We start from the raw sequence: 7,151 nt of genomic DNA, 5'->3' as shown, positions 1-7,151 counted from the left end.
GCAATATTACCTACAATCCGTGCCGCCGGCCATACCGGTTACAAAAAAGTGTAACACGTGTCGCGTGTATCTGCCGTCTCTGCACAATCAACCGATTTTACATTGGCTATAGTGTTATTATTGCAATAAGATATTAGAAGTAAGAGGATCCGATTTACCAGACAGGTTTATCAGCGTGGGTTTTAGTGCTACAGTTCAATGAGCGCTGCCACACAGTCGGCAAGATTCGTAGATTTGAGCGATGGGAAGATTGGCACGCACGCAACACAATTATGTTCATAGACTTGAGTTTGTTTACATTGTGAGAGTTCAGAAATTTCACCGATTTTACTGCATCTACTCTAGCTATCAAACGCAGCTTTTTATAATAGCTAGTGTATGCACGTTTGTCGACTGTCTGTAGTGTACGTAGTATGGCAAGTACTTTGATTCACTAGACAACGTAGCCAACACGCTATCTCGAGAAATTGCGTGGCATATGGAATCGACACCCGACGAGAATGGAGGCAGGACCACAACTTTGCCCATCAAGTACTTATTAGGATCTCGTGAATTGACTACCTAACATTCTAGCCGAGTCCATTTTATACTCTAAAGACTTTCAGAACCACAAAAGCCTGGATGCCTACGATCGACGGTTCCTGCGGTTTGCTTTTGGTTAGTGGTGTATATCGGTGAACAGTGAGAGTCCGCATCTACGTTATCCGAGCACGTGTTATGCACTCCCAGTCTCTGATTATACCATCTCTCTATCCGTGCATGGATCCGATGAGATAAATGGACAGGCATCATGTCAGCACACTGTAATTGTAGAAGCCGGGCTTGGTGATATTCTGTTCACATGTTGCCTCGGTGCTATTCATGTAGAGTATGCTGCACAGTGCAAGAGAAATTACCACCCCCACTCAAACAGCTGCCTACTGGATGCCGGCGATATAATTATGTATATAAGTGTAAATGTGTAGCGACGAGCGCCGTGCGTGCGGTGTACCTGTGTGTTGCAGAGGAGCATTTGACCGGCATTTACATGTAATTAACGGCAATACTAGGCGAAAGAGAGTAGAGAAACATTAAGACATTGGTTAGTAAAATACATTTGTGTTTTATTCAGCATTGCTTTTTTATTGAAAATGCTCCAAGCGTCTGTGGTCCGCCTTTGTCTCTCGTCACTTTACCTTGTGTTGGATCACGCTAGGCAGCCTAAAAAAGCTGTGTGGCTCTCTCTGATACCGATTGCTGGCAGTTGAACACCGCAGGGAGGCGGCGTTTGATGAGATTTGCTTAAAGCCGCACAATGCGCATCCAAAACGCTAATTTCTCCAGTACTAGACTAGCAAATACTTCGTGTCATGCATATCACACTACTTATGCAAAATAAACTCTAGTTCCTTCCCATTTGACTGCGCGTTCCAACAAGAGAGAGGTGCGAAAATCAGGTAATCAAGGCGCCAACGCTAAACTTGTTGTCAACAACATAACAACGAAGTGGTGACGTGACGTCACATGTTTTTATGTTCGCTGCGCCCGGTACCGCTGTACCGCGGCATCGCCTGCACGGTTGCTTGGAGATTGGGGAAACTGTACACACATCGAAGAAATTCAACAACATTGGAGGTATTTTCAAAATACCTTTTATAAGACAAACGCGCAGTGAATGGGAGGAACTAGAGTTTATTTGCCATAAGGTAGTTATGATTATGCATGACACGAAGTATTTGCTAGTCTAGTACTGGAGAAATTAGCGTTTGAGATGCGCATTGTGCGGCTTATTATGGCGAAATAAAATGAGCAGGCGTGCGTTGCTCAACTGTATATGTCTACCATGCCTGAGCCGGTTTCTGTAATCGTCATGGCCGGCGGCGTTGCATTGTGGGTAATCGCGGAACCCTCTATAAACTATCGGGCAGGCGGCATTTGTGAAACACGGTTTCCTTCCTGGCGAGCTCGTTTTCTTTACACACCGCGATTTGTGCAGATGCGGCTTGTTTTGTAACACAACCTCAAACAATTTTAAGCCCGTAGTAAACAGATATACACGGCTAGAACAATCAGCTAGCTGCCATTTCAGCTAAATCGGTTGACGTGGTGATACACTGCGGGAATGAATCCCCTCTAGCGCGCGCTCTCTCTCTCTCTCTCTCTTTATATATATTATATATCATTTGGCTATTCGTCGTTTCCTTTCTCTGTCTACCTCTGTATATCTCTTATTCCCCCATGTCTATACAATTTATTCCCCTATACCTATACAATTTATGTGGCATATATAACGAAATATTATACAATACTATTCTGTATTACGCGACGGCACGATTATTATATATTACGCTGACTCCACGAACCCCATCACCCTATGCCACAGTACACCGGGCCGTGCGGTACACGCACGCGCGCGTACGTCACACACGCGTGCACACTCACAGGCACTTGGAACGGTTCAATAAAAAAACATGGTAAATAAACACGAAATGTATTTACTACCAAAGTCTTAATGTTTCTCAACTCAATTTTGCCTATTATTGCCGATAACTTCCTGTAAATGCCGTTCAAATACTCCTCTGCAACACATAAGTACACCGTACGCACGCCGCTGTGCACAAACAACAGGAATATAAAGTTCTCGTTGTTGTTGTTGTTGTTGTTGTTGTTGCTGTTGTTGTTGTTGTTGTTGTTGTTGTTCTCTTTATTCTTGTTATTGTTGTTGTTCTCTTTATTTTTGTTGTTTGTGCACAACGACGTGCGTGCGGAGTGTTGAAGAGGAGCATTTGAACGGAATTTATTTTACAGGAAGCTATCCGCAATAATAGGCGAAAGAGAGTAGATAAACATTAAGACTTTGGTAGTAAATACATTTCGTGTATATTTACCACTTTTTGTTGTTGAAACGTTCCAAGTGCCTGTGTACACACTCATATGCAGACTCAGAGGAACACATACACATCACGCGTGCAGACACGCACAGAACCTCATGCACGCATTCATCACACCTACATTCACTCAATCAAGAGCTAATAATACCTAGAGTGTACAACGGAAAAACGGGAAAATAGTGCTATTTCACGACATGATTATTCTACTTTGCGTGAGAGTCTAGAATAATTTTATGGTATTTGCTGATGTGTTAAGCATAATTCTTTTGCCTCTTCTAAAACAAGAGCAACGCTTGTCAATACCGATATCGCTAGGCTTAGATATTTGCTCCTTAAACCTCCCTTCCCACATGCCTCAAGCCGCCTCGTACCCCGTAGGTCACTAACCTACACGCCCTTAAGCGTTGCCTTTCCAGCGAAAGTTCGGTTTTTCCGCCTCATAACTTTATGAAGTGAAACCGGCGTTTCGGTTATCATAGGGTGCACTTTTCGGAGTGCATCGCCTGATGCCTTATCTCCATTCTTTCCTTAGCACGGTGCTAATGCCCGTCATGATGGAGCCGGCCAAATGTATTTCTTAATGGAAGTTTCTACAACGGCAGCTCAGTTACTATATGGTGTAGTAACGAGAGACAAAATTGGGGCATGTGACTTATCAATTATTTAGCGCTCCAAAGCGGTGACGGAAATCGATAACCAAAATGCTTTAGGGGGCGTTTTAGGTGGCGTATAACACGACAGTTGCACTCGATTTTGCGTCTCTAGAAATGCCTTTTTTTTGGCATGTTTTTTCGCCGAATTCAGCACTCAGATGGCATATTTGCATTATGCAGCGGCCAAGTTAGATGCCTGCGTGGACGTCTAGAAAGCAATTAAGAGTAAAATTTGGTCTTGTTGTGATATTTCCGTGACATTCCGTCAGGTGCGATAGTCACAGAAGACGCTTGTCATATTTATGTTTGAAATGTAGCAGGCAACTGTGTAAAATTCGATCATTAGAGCGGCCAAAAGTTTTCGAGCGGAGCGATAGAGCATTAATCTGTTAGTTATTTAACATGATAAAGTGGTATGTGTCTGTAAGCGAAGTACAGCGTGTGAGTATTTTTAATTATATATCTGGTTCGATGCTTATTCCAGCCTGCTGGCCTAGGAACGCGATCTACTCTGTTGTTAACCAGCTTAGGTTGCTGTACTGATGTGGATTCGAGGCGCACGTGACGCCTGGTGGAGGAAGTGTACGCAGCCAATTGATACTCACATAGGAGTATCGTATTGACAAGCGTTGGTCTGTTTTTAGAGACAAAGCACGTTCTACTTACTGCATACCATAAAATTATCTAGACTCGCAGGCAAAGTAGAATTAAACATGTTCGTGAATAAGCACCATTTTTCGTTTTTCCGTTGTACACTCTCCCATTATTAGCTCTTGTACACCTACATGCACTACACTACACGCACGCACCTTATCGCGCCCCTCGCATACACGCAGCCGCACCACCTCACACAGCCTACGTGACATGATTTAATGTCGTGTATCTTTCGGTGGCAACTACGTTGGGAATTCGTTTCCTTTACAAGACAGTTGACATATTTATAGGTCACTGACGGACCACACCGACGAAAGCCTTGCCGTGCGGCTGGGCGGCCAACAGACTAAGAGCACACAGATAAACAAATAGGCGTAGAGACTTGCTACTTATAGTGCAATGGGGTCGTAGTCTATCAGTACTTACATATATGCTAACGCCGAGGTGTTTTAGGTTGGTTTAGTAGTTATAATTTATATAATGTAGGTATGTTTAATGGCGTATAGGGTTCGAGTTAGGGTTATGGTTAGGGTTAGATGTTAAGGGTTAGGTTTACTTAGTGTAATACTTTCACTTTAGAGAGATGTATTCAACACGTCCAAAGGTTTATCGCAATATGTGACCTGCGCTATTGAAGCTAAATGTGTCTAATTAAATCGAACGATATCGACGATTGATGAAACCCATTATAAAAAGCAGCCGTAGAGATCACAAGGCAGACGATTAGACGACTTGGCGCTTGCGCCCAGGCTTCGTGCATAAGACATTCTCACCGATTTCAACTTGCGAAATTGAATACAATTCGTCAATCGATTTCACTATACAAAAATACGCAGCCTCAACAGTTCGAAGATTTTATTAAAATTTGTGGTTGGTTAAAAGCACGCGGCACGCGCGGTATAACACATATAAGAGAGAAATAACCAAAGAGAAAGACCCCCCCCCCCCCCCCCACATCACTACACACGCACACGCACAACACGGCCCACGCGCCATCAACACCCTAACACCCACCACAGCACACACACACACACACACCCACACGCTCACACCACACACCACCCACACACACACACACACCTGTCACACAACGCAATACAAAGCATCAACAACCACTCCACCAATGCCATCACACACACACACACAACGCACGAGAACGCACCCCGCACGCCACGCCACGCAACGCACTACATACATCACACACACACACACCACCACCAATCACATGGCACACATTCCCACCTCCGCCGAACGCATGCACGCATCGCACGGTTCGCGCGCGACACCAGAAGCATACACAGCACACACACACACACACACACCACACACAGCACAGCACACACACACACACATTACACACACACCAGCACACCATACACACACACACACACCCACAACACACCCACAACAACAAATGGCACACAGCACACACAGCACACCAACACACACACACAGAAGCACACTCACACACACCACACACACACACACAGCACACACACACACACACACACACACAGAGGCACACACACACACACACCACAACACCAACACAACGACACACACACACACAACACACAAACACACATTACACTACAGAGGCACCACACTCACATCACACACACACAGGTCACCACACACAACAGAGGCACCGACACCACACACACACACACACCCACACACACTTACACACACGGCCACGCACGACACCGCGAGCGCGCCACGCACGCACCGCACACGCACGTTACACCACCCACGCCACACTCCACGCTACACGCACAACGCACACGCACACGCACTACGAAACTACGACACTCACAACACACACACACACACACACACACACACACAACACACACACACACACAGACACACTACACACACTAACAACGCGATATATAGCGGTCCAGGAATTTTCGCTTCGAACATCGGCGAACCGCCACCGCCCCCTCCTCGCCTCTCCTCGCCCTATACTACCGTTCCCCCTTGAATGTGTGTCAGCGTTCACGCATACCTTAACCAACAAGCACATAGTAAATGAAGCGTGTATGGTATTTTATGTGAGACGCGCGCGACAGAAAGAAATGCTAGCGCTCGTAGTACTCTCGCTCACACCTCCGCTCTAAGAACCGCGCCACGCTCTCACTCTTCGTATGAGAGTCCGGCCGGCACATGTCAATCTGCTGATTGTAGCTCCAGTTCCCCTGGGTTTCGGGCGCCGCTCGACGTTTCAGCTGCTCGGCGGCCCAGGAACGATATTCGTATCGTAATGTCGTTCGTCAACTCGCGTGATTGAGTGTCTGCCCCGACACGGGCCCCTACCCTCCCTCTTTCCCCCCGCTGAACGGCTGCGGCCGAGCGTCCGTACCAGTGCCGTCTCCCCGTACGGCGACCCGCCGGGTAACGACGGGGGAGCTTGTGAGACGCTGGGCTCCGCCAGGCGCTGGGCAGGCTGTGGAGTCGGACTGCGTGACGCCACGGGGACGTTGTTTGAGGTTCGTGTGGCTCCGCACTGGCGGGAGAGCTGTGTCCGGACTGAGTGACCGCGCCCCGCGGACCAGGGAGTTGTGAGCCCTCCGTGCATCGCACCTCGGGTGCCGCAGGTCCTGGGCAGCTAGCTCGAGCTCCGAACTGAGTTGCCGCACGGGGGAGCATTGTGAGGACCGACTCCCTGGTGACGCCGGCTTTGCGAACAATGCGCCGAGACGATGGCGCGCTGCTACTCCGACCGACAGCAGCCCTCGACGGCGAGAGCGGCAGACGGCCTATGTCCCGGCGACAGTGGTCGACGTAGAATACCTGGGTGTTGTTGGCAGAGGCCCGTGCACAGGGCGAGCCCTGCATGGGTGACGGCTGGCCTTCTGAGCCAGCCATATGACTACGGCAGAGGGCGGTGGCCGACCGGCTGAACCTGTTGCGATCGCGACGGCCGTCACGTGACGCGCAGCGACGACGAGCCCTGCTCAGCGAATGGCTG

General features: G+C 47.9%; 1 protein-coding gene across 1 annotated transcript in view; it reads right to left on the bottom strand.

Annotated features, from left to right (window-relative positions):
• Positions 1-7,151, bottom strand: part of LOC106821548 (nuclear receptor subfamily 4 group A member 2-like) — a 29,700-nt gene that overhangs the window by 20,831 nt on the left and 1,718 nt on the right. The window lies entirely within an intron of this gene.

This window comes from Priapulus caudatus, unplaced genomic scaffold (assembly GCF_000485595.1).
Source record: "Priapulus caudatus unplaced genomic scaffold, Priapulus_caudatus-5.0.1 Scaffold77, whole genome shotgun sequence".
NCBI classification, from domain to species: domain Eukaryota; kingdom Metazoa; phylum Priapulida; class Priapulimorpha; order Priapulimorphida; family Priapulidae; genus Priapulus; species Priapulus caudatus.
Note: the sequence above shows the minus strand (reverse complement) of the source record. Positions and strands in the feature narration are given on the sequence as shown.